Source organism: Anabrus simplex, chromosome 2 (assembly GCF_040414725.1).
Source record: "Anabrus simplex isolate iqAnaSimp1 chromosome 2, ASM4041472v1, whole genome shotgun sequence".
Taxonomy (NCBI): domain Eukaryota; kingdom Metazoa; phylum Arthropoda; class Insecta; order Orthoptera; family Tettigoniidae; genus Anabrus; species Anabrus simplex.
Genome location: NC_090266.1, coordinates 33,739,009 through 33,756,066, shown reverse-complemented (window position 1 = coordinate 33,756,066; position 17,058 = coordinate 33,739,009).

Here is a 17,058-nt window from a genome sequence, read left to right as displayed (position 1 = left end):
CCGGCGTCCGCTTAGAAGACTACCATTGACTCCACAGCATAGACGTGCACGCCTGACATGGTGCCGGGCTAGAGCGACTTGGATGAGGGAATGGCGGAACGTCGTGTTCTCCGATGAGTCACGCTTCTGTTCTGTCAGTGATAGTCACCGCAGACGAGTGTGGCGTCGGCGTGGAGAAAGGTCAAATCCGGCAGTAACTGTGGAGCGCCCTACCGCCAGGCAACGCGGCATCATGGTTTGGGGCGCTATTGCGTATGATTCCACGTCACCTCTAGTGCGTATTCAAGGCACGTTAAATGCCCACCGCTACGTGCAGCATGTGCTGCGGCCGGTGGCACTCCCGTACCTTCAGGGGCTGCCCAATGCTCTGTTTCAGCAGGATAATGCCCGCCCACACACTGCTCGCATCTCCCAACAGGCTCTACGAGGTGTACAGATGCTTCCGTGGCCAGCGTACTCTCCGGATCTCTCACCAATCGAACACGTGTGGGATCTCATTGGACGCCGTTTGAAAACTCTGCCCCAGCCTCGAACGGACGACCAACTGTGGCAAATGGTTGACAGAGAATGGAGAACCATCCCTCAGGACACCATCCGCACTCTTATTGACTCTGTACCTCGACGTGTTTCTGCGTGCATCGCCGCTCGCGGTGGTCCTACATCCTACTGAGTCGATGCCGTGCGCAGTAACCTGCATATCGGTTTGAAATAAACATCATTTATTCATCCGTGCCGTCTCTGTTTTTCCCCCAACTTTCATCCCTTTCGAACCACTCCTCCTTGGTGTTGCATTGTCACTGTCAGTCAGTGTAAAAGCTGCTTCATTGAGGGAATGATTGTATTCAAGAAAATTTAATACTGTGACGAAAAGTTAGTATTGCACTTTGTATACAATAAACATGATAAGGACTGAAAAAGAAAGGATGCACAATCATCAGTCATCACGCATGCCTGAATGAAATTCCATCACTGGTGGAATCTCACTCCATAACATCAGCCTCGCCGATACTGACTACAACTTGTAAATCTAAATCAGATCAAACCTGCAATACACGATATTCAAACTCCTATGACCTACAAATAACCAGATATGTAAATTTTTCATTTTTCTAAAGGTTTGCAGTAACCTGTTAAGGTCAATGGTCGCTATCCTTTGACACTAACAATGTAAGTAATTTCCTATTGAAGAAATATCCAAATTTTACTCGCAGATCATTGAAGAATACAAAAGAGTCCCCGGTAAGAATCAGATACTTGGAGTTATCTTGTTAATAGAGTATTCTGAATAATTTTAATAAAAGCACCTTCAACCAGAAAAGTCAGTTTGTCTTATGTGTAATACATTTTTCTGTGGTTACTGTGGTCGTGGACATTATCATGTGGTGAATTTACACATCTGCTTCTGTAAAAGAGAATTATTAAATTTTGCTAGCTAAGAATACACAAATATATCTGACACTCTTTGGTAATAATGCCCGGTGAATATAGGACAGTCCGCCTCTGTGGTGTGGTGATTAGTGTGTTTAGCTGCCACCCCCAGAGGCCCGGGTTCGATTCCCGGCTGTGCCACGAAATTTGAAAAGTGGTACGAGGGCTGGAACGGGGAACACTCAGCCTCGGGAGGTCAACTGAGTAGCGGTGGGTTCGATCCCCACGTCAGCCATCCTGGAATTAGTTTTACGTGGTTTCCCACTTCTCTTGCAAGCAAATGCCGGGATGGTACCTAACTTAAGGCCACGGTCGCTTCCTTCCCTCTACCTTGTCTATCCCTTCCAATCTTCCCATCCCTCACCAAGGCCCCTGTTCAGCATAGCAGGTGAGGCCACCTGGGAGAGGTACTGGTCATCCACCCTAGTTGTATCCCCCTACCCAATGTCTCACGCTCCAGCACACTGCCCTTGAGGCGGTAGAGGTGGGATCCCTCGCTGAGTCCGAGGGAATAATCGACCCTGGAGGGTAAGCAGATTAAGGAGAAGAGGAATATGAAGAAGAATATAGCACAAGTCACTTTCTTTCACGATCCAAAGCAGATACTGAAATTAATTTTTAATTAAACAAAATCGAAACAAAACCTTTATCTAAAAAGCTGTTTCATATGACGGAGAATGGTTTGACAACTTGTGGTGATTTTGTATTGTTTAAAAACAAAAAAAAATGCTTCCACTGAAAACTTTAATTTTTTCAGTTATTCCCTAGGATGAGTGAAATACAAAAACGATCGCCTGCTGTTCACTGTCAGGGGGGCGTCACGTAGGAGTCCTATCTGCAACACTAATTCGGAAAGCATGCCCACTTGAATCGGTTAACATCACCTAACATGACCCGTAAAATAATCTCACTAATTCCCCTCCTTGACCTAGTATAATCCACTAACAATATATGCTAAAACCTGTACGTGAAATCTCCGTTCCGTCAACAACTCGCATGAAAAAAACGGTAATATACAATATTTCTACAACAAAGAAATAACTTCTAAGGCCTATCGTAGTCTGAGTACAGTTTGATCGTACGTCCTAACCTGGTATCACACACGGACTTCGCTCAAGGGAAAAGTAGATGAACGTGATGCTGTTACCATCAACATATTCTAATATGTCCTCCCTTCTACTTTCCAAATTGCAAACCTGCATTCAATAATCATTCTCGAGAATCATCCGACGAATTCTGCCACTTAACCGAACTGACCTACAATTTTACGCGAAATCGGAACCAATGAACATTTCTTAGCATACAACGTAACATTATGCAATTTCCTCAATTGTGCCTAAAGCTCAGCTCAGAAAAGTTTCAAATTCCCACTCTTGGATAGCTCCATCAAACTAAACAAACGAATTTCGAAAGTCACTTCCGGCCTAAATACAGTTTCGAAAAGAAGCCCAAAATCGTTTGTTTCCTTACTCGTTTTCTTTTTGATTCAAATCCTAGCCAAATTAACTTATTTAGATAATTGTTTCTGTAATGTGTTCCTTGGCTCAATACCCAGAGGTGTTTTTTGATTTTTTTGAATGTCGACCCCGAATGTAGTTACAAGGGCTTAAGTGAAACTCTGCATTGACTCACATTAGCGCTCGTCGCGGTAAACAAGGCAAACTGCTAATCTAATCGACCGGATAACGATGATTAAGAAATGTATTGTAATTTTTTAGAAATAAATAAAGAATATTTTATCACAATTCATTGTATTTCATTTACCTAAAATTCGCAGCTTGTGTGCTGGTCTAGAACTGTAGTTTTCTTATAATTCGCTTTACGTCGCACCCACAGAGATAGGTCTTATGGCGACGACGGAATACGAAAGGGCTAGGAGTGGGTGGGAAGCGGCCATGGCTGTTATTAAGGTACAGCCCCAGCACTTGCCCGGTGTGAAAATGGGAAACCACGGAAAACCACCTTTAGGGCTGCCGACAGTGCGGTACGAACCCACCATCCCCCCACCCCCACAGAAGGCAAAAACAGCTGCGGGCCCTTAACCAAACGGCCAACACGTTTGGTCGAACCAATGAATCAAATCACACTTTCGCTAATAACTCCTCAAGCAATTTCCAAAATCTACAGGTGGGGTACAATGGCTCTTCTTGGGCACTCTGAAAATAACAAAATTTACAAAAATCCGCAGAGGTATTTCATAACCATTCCTGGGCACTCTCTCAAACTGCACATAGCACTTACCGACACGCAGGGGTTCATATCCAGATACACCCCGTTACATAACCTGTGCTCGACATCAGTGAAACAACTTCGCATGAATAACTTTTCACATGGTTTGACAATATCGCGTATCAGTCAAACTAATGATTGTAGCTTCTGACTTTCTGCACTTAAACGTTCGCCTGAAAGTATTCCAAATATGTATCTCTAACTAATTTATTTCACTCATAAATACTCTGAATCCAATCCTATTACTTTTTAAAATTATTCGATTTTAATGGGACGATGGTTCATGGTGAGGGTTACTGTAGTCATTTCACGTCCTAGTTCGTGAGCCATGAGTAACGGTTGAGTGGCCTAGTAAGTGGTCCTGAGAATCAGGATACCAGTTGCTATGGAATGGGACTTGGCATCTCGGACATATTCTGAGTCATAGCCCTCCTTGTGCTCAGGCGGCTAGGACTATACAATCCACCGGTGGTCCATAACCCGTTAGAGGAGAGATCCTCACTTAAACTATGTGCAAGTAGGGTAGCATCCTGCTTCAGGAGTTCAGAACATTTTGAGCAAGCCTCGGACCTATGGGAGTAATGGAGTCCCACTCCCATTTGACAGGCGAGGGACGCCTTGGAAATAAGTTGGCGAATGACATGGAATTCGAACGGAAGCTATCAATATTAATGGGGCTTATAGAAAAAAGAAAGTAGAACTGGCTGAGTCAGCAAAGAGGATGTATCTGGATGTGCTAGGAGTAAGTGATATTCGGGTAAGGGGAGATAACGAGGAAAAGATAGGAGATTATAATGTGTTTTGATGGGTGTTAGAAAGGGAAGGGCAGAGTCTGGGGTAGGGCTGTATATCAGGAATAGCACAGCACGCAATATAATTTATGTTAGGCACGTAAATGAGCGAATGATGTGGGTAGATTTGGCAGTTGGAGGAATTAGGGCGAGAATTGTCTTAGTGTATTTACCATGTGAGGGTGCAGATGAGGATGAAGTTGACAAGTTTTATGAATCATTGAGTGACATCGTGGGCGGGCTCAACAGCAAGGAGAGAATAGTGCTAATGGGCGATTTCAATGCGAGAATTGGAAATAGAACTGAAGGATACGAAAGGGTGATTGGTAAATGTGGGGAAGATATGGAAGACAATAAGAATGGGAAGCGTTTGCTGGACTTCCGTGCAAGTATGTGTTTAGCAGTTAAGAATACATTCTTCAAGCATAAAGCTATTCACAGCAACACATGGGAGGCTAGGGGTACCAGATCCATAATAGACTATACAGTATCTTAACAGAATTCAAATTCAGGAAATCTGTTAGGAATGTACGAGTTTTCCGGGGATTTTTCGATAATACAGACCACTATCTGATCTGTTCTGAACTAATAATCTCTAGGCCTAGATTAGAGAAAGTGAAATCTATCTGCAAACGAATAAGGGTAGAAAATCTCCAGGACGAGGAAATTAGACAGAAGTACACGGATATGTTTAGTGAGAAGTTTCGAACAGTAAACAGTAAGCAGGTTCAAGATATAGAAGGAGAATGGGTGGCATACAGGGATGCTGTAGTAGAAATAGCAAGGGAATGCCTAGGAACAACTGTGTGTAGAGATGGAAAAAGGCTAACGATCTTAGGAGGGGGGGGGGAATGAAATTAACAGTGTTTTGAGTAATTCAGGTGAACTCATAATAGATCCCAGGGAATCACTGGAGACGTGGAGGGAATATTTTTACCATCTTCTCAACATATAAGGAAATCTTCCTGGTGATGTTGCGAACAGCCAAGCTCATGGGGAGGAGGAAAATGATGTTGGTGAAATTACGCTTGAGGAAGTGGAAAGGATGGCGAATAAACTCCATTATCATAAAGCAGCAGGAATAGATGAAATTAGACCTGAAATGGTGACGTATAGTGAGAGGGCAGGGATGAAATGGCTTCATAGAATAATATTAGCATGGAGTAATGGTAAGGTACCTATAGATTGGACAAAAACAGTAATTGCACCTATCTATAAGCAAGGGAACAGGAAGGATTGCAACAACTATCGAGGTATCTCATTGATTAGTACACCAGGCAAAGTATTCACCGGCATCTTGGAAGGGAGGGTGCGATCAGTCGTTGCGAGGAAGTTCGATGAAAACCAGAGTGGTTTCAGACCACAGAGAGGCTGTCAGGATCAGGTTTTCAGTATGCGGCAGGTCATTGAAAAATGCTACGAGAGGAATTGGCAGTTGTGTTTATGTTCCGTATATCTAGAGAAAGCATATGACAGGGTGCCGAGGGAAAAGATGTTCACTATACTGGGTGACTATGGAATTGGAAGTTGATTATTAAAATCAATCAAAGGCATTTATGTTGACAATTGGGCTGTAGTGAGAATTGATGGTAGAATGAATTCTTGGTTCAGCTTGGTTACAGGGGTTAGACAAGGTTGTAATCTTTCACCTTTGCTGTTCGTAGTTTACATGGATCATCTGTTGAAAGGTATAAAACGGCAGGGATGGATTCAGTTAGGTGGAAATGTAGAAAGCAGTCTGGCCTATGCTGACGACTTGGTCTTAATGGCAGATTTGCTGAAAGCCTGCAGCCTAATATCTTGGAACTTGAAAATAGGTCCAATGAGTATGGTATGAAAATTAGCCTTTCGAAGAGTAAATTGATGTCAGTAGGTAAGAAATTCAACAGAATTGAATGTCAGATTGATGATACAAAGCTAGAACAGGTCGATAATTTCAAGTATTAAGGTTGTGTGTTCTCCCAGGATGGTAACATAATAAGTGAGATTGAATCACGGTGTAGTAAAGCTAATGCAGTGAGCTCGCAGTTGCGATCAGCAGTTTTCTGTAAGAAGGAAGTCATCTCCCAGACGAAACTATCTTTACATCGGTCTGTTTTCAGACCAACTTTGCTTTACGGGAGCGAAAGCTGGGTGGACTCAGGATATCTTATTCATAGGTTAGAAGTAACCGACGTGAAAGTAGCGAGAATGATTGCTGGTACGTGGGAAAGCGGCAGAAAATGAAGAAGATTTAGTGGTACTAATTGTCCTTTTGCAATCTGCTTTGGAAGAAGTTAAATAAGTAAATACAACCTTTGTCTGGCCGTCTCTCACCTTGATGTCAGTGAATATTGAGCCTGCTATCCTCCCTCTGTTCCTGTTATCCCCTACGGCTGTCTCCTAGGTTACCAACCCTCCTGGATTCACACCTCATAAGTCGACAATCTAAGCCCACTCAGCCACACATAACGTGTTCATTCTTGATCTGGCTTTTATCTCATCACTAGCGACCCGCCACGACTTCGCACAGGAGAAATTTTGAATGTATGGTGAATTTATTCGAATCCGCTCTCTCCCGAATGCAAGCTGACAGCTGCGTGACGTAAACAACTGGCTCAGTTTACGGGTTTCTATGGTGGTTTGTATTATGGTGTATTGTATGTAAATGAAATTTTGTATTGAGATGAACACAAACAACCAGTCCCCAAGCCAGATAAATTAACCAGACAAAGTTAAAATCCTCTATCCATGCGGGAATCGAAGCCCGGGTCTCTCTGTACAGCAGGCCACTTGGATGGAACCAGACTAGTCGTTCTTCCGTCACTGTACGTAATGCTCACCTACATTAGCCTGGTCGTCATCTTCACTTCCTTCGGATGTTGCTATCCGCATCTCATCAAAGGAATTTAGTAGACTTTGGAATTCCTTCAGATTTTCTGGATTGGATCTACACCCCGGAGTTTACAACGAGGGGAAATTAATTACAAGCCACTTTCCTTCGTTAGATAGTTCACCTTGGAACTGGAAGCATGGCACTACTAACCTTATGCCACAAAGAAAAGATCCATAACCGAAGTTGGAGTAAAAATATTACATGGTCCTCTCTGGTATAAGAAGGAGCGTGTATTAAGCTTTCGTTCTTCTTCTTCTCCTTCTTCTTCTTCTTAAACTGTTTTCCCTCCAGGGTCGGTTTTTCCCTCGGATTCAGCGAGGGATCCCACCTCTACCGCCTTAAGAGCAGTGTGCTGGAGCTTCAGACTCTGGGTCGGGGGATACAACTGGGGAGGATGGCCAGTACCTTACCCAGGCGGCCTCACCTGCTATACTGAACAGGGGCCTTGTGGAGGGATGGGAAGATTGGATGGGACAGGCAAGGATGAGGGAAGGAAGCATCCCGGCATTTGCCTGGAGGAGAAGTGGGAAACCACGGAAAACCACTTCCAGGATGGCTGAGGTGGTAATAACATAACTAGTTGTTTTACGTCGCACCGACACAGATAGGTCTTACGGCGACGATGGGACAGGAAAGGGCTAGGAGTGGGATGGAAGCGGCCGTGGCCTTAATTAAGGTACAGCCCCAGCATTTGCCTGGTGTGAAAATGGGAAACCACGGAAAACCATTTTCAGGGCTGCCGACAGTGGGCTGAGGTGGGAATCGAACCCAACTCTACTCAGTTGACCTCCCGAGGCTGAGTGGACCCCGTTCCAGTCCTCGTACCACTTTTCAAATTTCGTGGCAAGCCGGGAATCGAACCGAGACCTCCGCGGGTGGCAGCTAATCACTCTAACCACTACACCACAGAGGCGGACATCAAGCTTTCCTTCGGTGTCATTAACTTCCTTTTTTAGGATAATGCCATTTCGTTGAGTTCAGCATAAGTCCATACATCCAGCTTCAGCTTTTCTCGGGCCCATAACTTCTGGAGAGCAAGTGGAGCAGTTTGCTTGTAATGAACACACTTCTTTTATTTCCAGGCTAGAAGAAACCCCTTCTTTCTTCTGAACTGAACATTTCTGACGAAGACAAAACGAGCTTGGAAGTTCAATAAGCGATTTGCTAGTTAGAATAGCTAGCAAACATTCTTACGTTTCGGAGAAGCCACAAAAGAATATCGTCACAGTCGCTAAACATTTTCCTTCTTGAACAAACAGGCGGGGAGGCTCCGTCTCCCCACGTCTCGGAAGGCGGCTTAGGAGCGGTTGTAAGGTCTCTCGGTACTCGAACACACGTGGACACTGCTAACGTACACTTCACTCGTGTCTCGTACTCCTTAACTTCTGCTTTCCAACAATACAGTAATTTTAATAAAAATTCCCAAATTAAATAAATATAATGAGACCCTATTTCCACGAAACACTTATATATACTGAGAGCTTTGCAAAGCGTACGCCCTCGTAATCGTTCAATATTATGTACGTTTACTTTTCATTTTAAAATAATGCAAATTGAAAAACCATGGGCTTCTGGGAATGTAGTAAACGTCCTGTGGCCTCGTTTAATCCCTACCTCTTATCTTTAAATCATTACAAACTGAGTCTGACCATCGTCGTCTTGATCTCCCTCTTCTTCTCTTATCCTCCATGGCCAAGTCCATTATTCTCCAAAGTAACCTAGCCCAATCCACTCGTCTCACATGACCACACCACGAAAGCCGATTTATGAGTACAGCTTCATCGAGTCATTCCTAATTCAGTCTTATCACCTCTTTTAGAGTACCTCCTGCCATTATGCCCACCTGTTTGTACCAGCGATCATTCTCGCTACCTTTATGTCTGTTACTTCTAACTTATGAATGAGATATCCTAAATCGACCCAGCTCACTCCCGTAGAGAAAATTTGATTTGAAAATAGACCAGCGTAATGATAGTTTCATCCGCTAGCTGACTTCCTTCTTACTAATGACCCCCCAAAAAATCTTCTTACCAGATCTGTCACCATCTCAGCATTATGTAGGCACAGTTACAGGTCGTATACATCTGTTGTTATGTAAGGTGTAAACTTCTTCCCCTCCGTGGTCTGAAATCACACTGGCTTTTATCCAGTTTACTCTCAACCACTGATTTCACCCTCCTTACCAAAATGCCTGCGAATACCTTGCCTGTATACTGATGAATGAAGTACCTTGATAGCTGTTGCAATTCTTCGTGTTCCCTTCCTTACAGATGGGTACAATTACTGTTTTCGTCCAATAAGACAATTACTGACAATTCACGCTAAGCTTATTACCCTACGAAGCCAATTTACTATACACATAAGACGAATGTACTTTTTTTTATCAGAACGGGGAATACAGGGATATGTAAAAGACCTATCTGGACAGCAGGTCGACAGTTTGGAAAATGATACAGCTCCATTCGAAACAGGTCTTCTGGTCATTTTATATAAATGCACCAATGGATGTAAAGAGAAAAAAAGATTACACAAGACCCGAAGACAAATTTCAAGTAGACTACAAAACATTTCTTCTTCTCCTTCTTCTTCTTCTTCTTCTTCTTCTTCTTCTTCTTCTTCTTTTCCTTCCGTTTTACTCTGGTGGGGTCATGGGTACGAACGTTATCGTACTTATGGATATGGCTCTGTTTTACGAGTGGAGGGTTTTACTCCGTGTAAAATGATTCTGCGGTAGTGTACTGTGTGTGTATATTTGGACGAACAGATTAGATTTTATTAGGCGTAGGATGCAGTAGTTACGTTGAAATTGAAAGGTTAGTACAGAATAGGAGACAGTCTATGGACTAACGACCCCCCCAAAAAAATCCTTTTACCAGATCCGTCACCATCTCACCATTATGTAGGCACAGTTACAGGTCGTATACATCTGTTGTTATGAAAGGTGTAAACTTCTTCCCCTGAGCCCTTCAGTTACTTCTTCTGTATTTCACATTTATCACGATTGCGAATATCAACCATCCCATGGATTTACCTGCAACTGGTAGCAATGACCGTGTGATTACACTGCGTATGCCATGTATCGCGATTGACCCGTCTAAAGCATTTGATAGGGTGTATCATGGGAGACTACTGGCAAAAATGAGTGCAATTGGACTAGACAAAAGAGTAACTGAATATATATCTCAGAGAATTAGAGTAGGCGAAGCTTTATCTGACCCTGTAATAATTAAAAGGGGAATTCCTCAAGGCAATATTATTGGACCTTTATGTTTCCTTATATATATAAATGACATGAGTAAACAAGTGGAATCAGAGGTAAGGCTTTTTGCGTATGATGTTATTCTGTATAACAAGTTACAAGATTGTGGGCATCTGCAACGTGTTCTCGATAATGTTGTGAGATGGACAGCAGGCAATGGTATGTTGATAAACGGGGTTAAAAGTCAGGTTGTGAGTTTCACAAATAGGAAAAGTCCTCTCAGTTTTAATTACTGCGTCGATCGGGTGAATGTTCCTTTTGGGGATCATTGTAAGTATCTAGGTGTTGTAACATTTTGATGATAATAATATTAAATAAAATCATGAACAAAAATATATAAATAAAATTACTCAAAAACTTAATAAAATGAATAAGCATAATTAACCGAAATGTCCGTAGTATGGGCGCCAGAGTTCACCAGAATGGATCTCTCGAATTTATATAAGAGCATGATAGACTTTATATCCCAGGGCGTGTACATAATGATGCGTACTGGTACACCTGCTGCAGTCCTTACCTAACCTCCTGAAAACGACTAATTAGGTAGGAACTGCACCTAGGTTCATCAATAATACTGATTCTAAAATAGCTAACTATATTCTCAACAAATTCCGTGCATGAGCACCTCATCAACATACAACATTATACATATAATACACACGTAAAATATTACTGGAAGACTCCATATTTACAACAACAACAATAATTGAAATCGTGGGAAAACGAAAGCGAGAACTAAGCAACCATTTGTAGATAGTCCGATGAACAATGTACATGCGTGAAGATAAATACCCTTCACTGTCTCTATATCAATTCGACTTGCCGATTCTCATAATCGGCAGTTATCACATCACACAGATACTGTACCTTGTACTACTGTGTTCACATATTTTAACACTTGTTTTAAAGATATATACACACGTCTGTTGATCCTCAACATAAATTATGGAAAGTCTGAGATAGCTTTCACCAACATATAATGCTAGGCCGCCACAAGTGCTACAATACTTAATGCGCAAGCACTCTCCACACTCAGCCACTTTCCACAAACATAACAAGACTACGCTCCACGAACGTTTGAAGTCCAGTCCATTGCAGCCGTGTCACTCCAGTACCGTGTATCAGCACCACTTCCTTCCCGTACAGTGTCAGTTGTCGTTCCTTCATACAGTGTTACTGCTTGTAGTTGTAGTAGTTACATTACAATGTCACCGGTTGCCGCCGTATGATCAACCTTTATAGACATCAACATCCCCCTCCTCTCAGATGATACGTCTGGATTGGTGCTTGCCCGCCAATCATGAATGATCTCTACTGGTCAATACCATGCCCTGAACTCATACGAGGTGTTACCGTGGTTTGGTGGTTTAGCAGAGGTGAAAGAAGGTGCGGGGATGAACAGGTCTCAGAATACGAAATTAAAGTTAAGATAAAATTTAACAAGGTTATATTTTCTTAGCAAAATCAAGAAATAAAAAGAATGGCAGGTACAGAGTAGCAAGGTAACAAATGTACAATTACAGTATTCACAGGATTTGGGCTTCGAGCCCCGGACTCACAATTCTTGAGCAATTAGCCCAACTTTACGATATACACAATTCAACAAAGGGGCAGAAGACCCCTATCATGCCCAGGAGCACTTGCTCCCAATTACACAGTAAAGCCTCCTCGAGGCGCGCAGGAAACAAAATTTTTAGAAAGAGCAATCTGCTCTTAAGTACGAGCCTATCCAAGGCCACACCAAACTCCACTTTCAAGTTGTCCTCCAAGGACATGAAAACAGGGTAAAATACCCAACCTACGGAGGCCTATTAAGTAAGGAAAGGTTAATTACGTGGCCTCTAAAATACCAACTTGAGAGGAGGCGTTCTTGCACTCCTAACACACTTTATATAAAACCTACTTGGCACTAGGCCGTTACTGCAAGGGCTAATCCCATACTAAAGAGGTGACTTTTAGAAGGAAACAATTTACATTACGTTAAGGAAGAAACGGTTGTGAAAAATAAGTTCACCTCAATGCAATATGAGTGGGAGCTCGAGAGGGTTAAGCACTCTCTATCCCAATATGTAGTTTAAAAGATAGAATAGATACTAAGTGTCTTTACATTTTCGGGGAAAAGTTATATGGTGGAAAAGCTTCGGACCTGCCCCGAGAGTTAAACTGCTGAGCTAACAAGAAAAGAAGTTATTAAACGGCCATTACCTTGTGGTTGAACTGCTGCCCGAAGAAAGAGGCGCTTCCCGCCCCCTGCTACGTACTTTATGCACTGATAGATGTTACTGAAGTGGCCCGGAGACCCGAAAATCAGCAGTTTATATACTCTCGCGGAAAGTTCGAGGCGTTTCAAGAATGATAACACCCTCCCACAAGAATTTTATTGGCTAACCAAGAAAACCCCTACACAAGATGAAGAAGAAACACATTATTGGTGGAAACTTAATTCGAGAAATTCGGGATTGGTAAATTCAAAACAAGGGGAAAGAAAGGGTTAATATTGCCAACTTAAACAACGACTGAAAGAAATTTAACAAGGAACAAACTTATGAACACCAAATTTCTTCAAAAACATAGTTCTTTCACTTCGCACCAGGGTGCATAATTGTATTTCTTCAGTAGTGCCATCTAGAAGAGAATGTCCACACTTCTTACCACAGGCAAAACAAAAATACATCGAAAACGACCCAGTTCAGAAACTTCAAAATTTCCAAGTAGTGACATCTTCTGAGAAACTTGAAAATTAACACAGTAGATAAAGTTCCGGCTTCCTCCAGTAGAGGGGTTTCAACTGGCGCAAAGTTCGAATTAGCGACGTGGAGGTGTACCACCCGGTACAGACCTCCCCTCCAATAGCTCCTCCAAGGGGTGACACATCAAATTTGTTTGAAAACAAGGTTCAAGTTATGATGTTTATACTGAAGTAAATTGCAGAAGTATTTACCAAGAAATTTTCTTAAAATGATTGGATCCAGTCTCAAAATTCTTGTAGTAACTTTTGAAGTAATGTCTTTATGTTTGTAGAAGTTGAATTCAGAAGGAAACTTTTAGTTTTTAAAGCTGAGAAAAAATTCTCTAAGTCCACCAGATATTGCAGTAAAATCCAAAAAGGTAGTAATTGTTGAACTGGAACGTCCATATAGCTGAATAAGTACTTTAAACGTTGATAAGCTTGACGGCCAGACCAGCCGCCGCTGCTTGAGTTCAGAGGGGGCCGCTCGGACCCCTCAAGTACCCTGAGATACCGCTCGCCCGCACTATGAGAGGAGCCGTGGAGTTGAAGCACGTCGCGCCCGCGGCGAACAAGCAGGACGCGGGCCAGTTACAGGTTGTGCGCCGCACGTCAGCCTTGGCCGGGAGGAGGACTCCGGCTCGCCGTACACAGGTTGGCCTCACTTAAGAAGGGCGGGCACTTACCCTGCCTCAGTAGCGGTACGGCGCCGCGCTGCTGCGGGGGCACTGAAACATTAAAGCTCGGCGACAGAATTTTGTTGGACCATCATCATTTTTTGAGGGCACAGGCTTTGTGGAGAGGTTGAGGGGCCAGCGGCGTGAAGATATTCATTTCATATATAAGCCACTGTGTGTTATGTTAGCAGGAGACGGAAGCGTGGTAATGGCCGTGGGTAGGACAGGATGGCAGTTTAACTGGTCGGGGAAGGTTTACAATAAATGGTTACACACAAAGGACACAGATTCCAAGGGCAGAAGGCCTTAAAGGTGAAACCCCTCAAACAAAAATATAACCTTCATATTTCTTTCAAAATTATATGAAGCAAGTTAACACAGAAATTACACCGGTTTCACCTGTGACAGGTGAACCCTAAATATCCTCTCGGTGGCTGGATTGCTTAACAATAAGGTAACGGGAGTAAGGAAATCGAGAATGATACACGGCCCATGAAATCCGGGGGCAAGCTTGCCTGCGGGAACAAAATTCTTGACCATCACCTGGTCGCCTACCTTCAAAGTGGTGGGTCTCCGTCCACGATCATATCTTTCCCTAACCTTTTCATGAGACACTTTAAGATTGGCTTTAGCCTTCTTCCAAAGATCTTTAATGTTATCGGGATCTATTGTCTCAGGTAGAATGTCACTCAGAGACCAGAGGTTAGAGAGCGGCGTGTTGGGAACAAACTTGAACATTAAAGAAGCTGGAGTAAACTTATGAGATTCATGAACAGCCGAGTTCAAAGCAAAGGCTAACCAATGCAGGGACGTGTCCCACCTAGAATGATCTTCATGATGATAGGCAATAAGCGCGGACCTGAGATTACGATTAACCCGTTCAGCCAGAGATGGTTGAGGGTAATAAGCAGAAGTTGTCACATGAGAGATGGACAGGTCAAAGCAGAATTTACGAAATAAATTAGATGTGAAAGCCTTCGCATTGTCAGACACAATATATTGACACGGACCAAAAGAAGCAAAGATTGAATTTAGACAAGTAATGGTGGACTGAGCGGTAGCCAGCTTAGTCGGAAATAACCAGGAAAATCTTGTAAAACCATCTACACATACAAAGATGAACTTGTTGGCATTTCCCTTTGACTGGGGGAAGGGTCCTACATAATCAATATACAGGCTTTCCATAGGGCGCGACGCTTGATGAGAAGACAACAGGCCTACCTTGGTGGACATGGTTGGTTTACTAAGCAAGAAGGATTTACAAGCCTTTACTAGTTCACGAATTTCACCGTCCATACCCTTCCAGATGAACCTTTCACGAATCTTTTCACGAGTTTTAAAGATGCCTAGATGCCCCCCTAATGGGGTCTCATGATAGTACTTGAAGATCATAGGTACAAGAACAGCTGGAACGACAACTTTCATCATCTTATCATGCCTCGAAGGGCAACATAACACACCATTCCTCAGTACGTAAGGGACAACATATTCCCCAGAAGAAAGGGTTTCCATTATCGGAGCCAGCGTCGGATCTTCACGTTGGTATTTCTCAATGTCCCTAAAGAGCATGGGAGCATCTGTTAAGATGGCATTAACCTCGGATAGTATGGACTCGGGAGGTGATGGACTATCGACCGGCTCATGGGTCTCGACGTCGTTGGAAAACATACGGCTGAGTCCGTCTGCGAAAACATTTTCAGTACCTCTGATAAGCCTAACATCAAATTGGAAGGCAGAAATTCGGATGGCCCAACGGGCTATACGACCAGTACGACGCGGCCTACCTAAGACCCAGCTTAAGGCTTGATTATCCGTCTCCAGGACGAATTTGACATGTTCCAGATAGAGACGGAACTTTTCTAAGGCAAATAAGACTGCCAAACCCTCGAGCTCATAGATGGAATACTTGGCTTCTTGAGCCGATAGAGTCCTAGATGCATAGGCGATGGGTCGCCTCCCCAGTTCAGTCTCTTGAAGAAGGACTGCAGCTACCGCCGACGACGACGCATCGGTTTGGACGATGAATTTCTTGGAGAAATCCGGCATAGCAAGGACAGGGGCATTACAGAGAGCTAATTTAAGATCTTCAAAAGCGGCTTGTTGAGAAGGTCCCCACTCAAATTTGATGCCTTTCCTACGAAGAAGGTTCAAGGGCGCTGCTCTATTAGCGAAGTTAGGAATAAACTTCCTGAAGAAATTCACCATACCAATGAACCTGGCGATACCTTTGATGTCCTTAGGAGGTTTAAAACCACGGATGGCCTGTGTTCTAGAATGATCGACTGCAACACCATCAGGTGACACAATATGTCCTAGGAATGACATGGAGGGCTTAGCAAAGGCAACCTTGGACAACTTCACAGTTAACCCGGCCTTACGAAGGCGATTGAGAACTTCTCGCAGATGATCTAGATGTTCTTCGAAAGTCTCCGAAAATACGACGACATCATCCAAGTAGTGATACAAGTACTCAAATTTGATGTCGGAGAAGACCCTATCTAGCAGCCTAGTGAGTACAGCTGCTCCCGTGGGGAGCCCGAAAGGCACGCGGTTGTATTCGTATAAATTCCAGTCCGTGGCAAACGCTGTAAGATGTTTAGACTCTTCGGCAAGGGGAATTTGATTATAGGCCTGATTCAAGTCCAAGATAGTAAAGAACTTGGCCTTACGAAACCATGAAAAACAAGAATGAAGGTCAGGAAGGGGCACGGATTGCAACACCACCTTCCGATTGAGAGCCCTATAATCAATGACAGGCCTGAAGCCTCCTTGGGGTTTCGGGACTAGAAAAATAGGTGACGAATACGCCGACTTAGAGGGCCTAATAATACCGTCCTTCAACATCTGATCGATGATTTCTTTCAGAGCCTTCATTTTAGGTGGAGATAGCCTATATGGTGGAAAACGGACAGGAATCGAATCCGTGACCACAATTTTGTATTCAATAAGGTCAGTAACACCAAGAGTATCAGAGAACACCTCTGGAAACGACTGACACAACTTACGAATACTATCAGCCTGCTCCTCAGGTAGATGTCTAAGGTCTAACAACATCTCATCCTGGGTAGGCG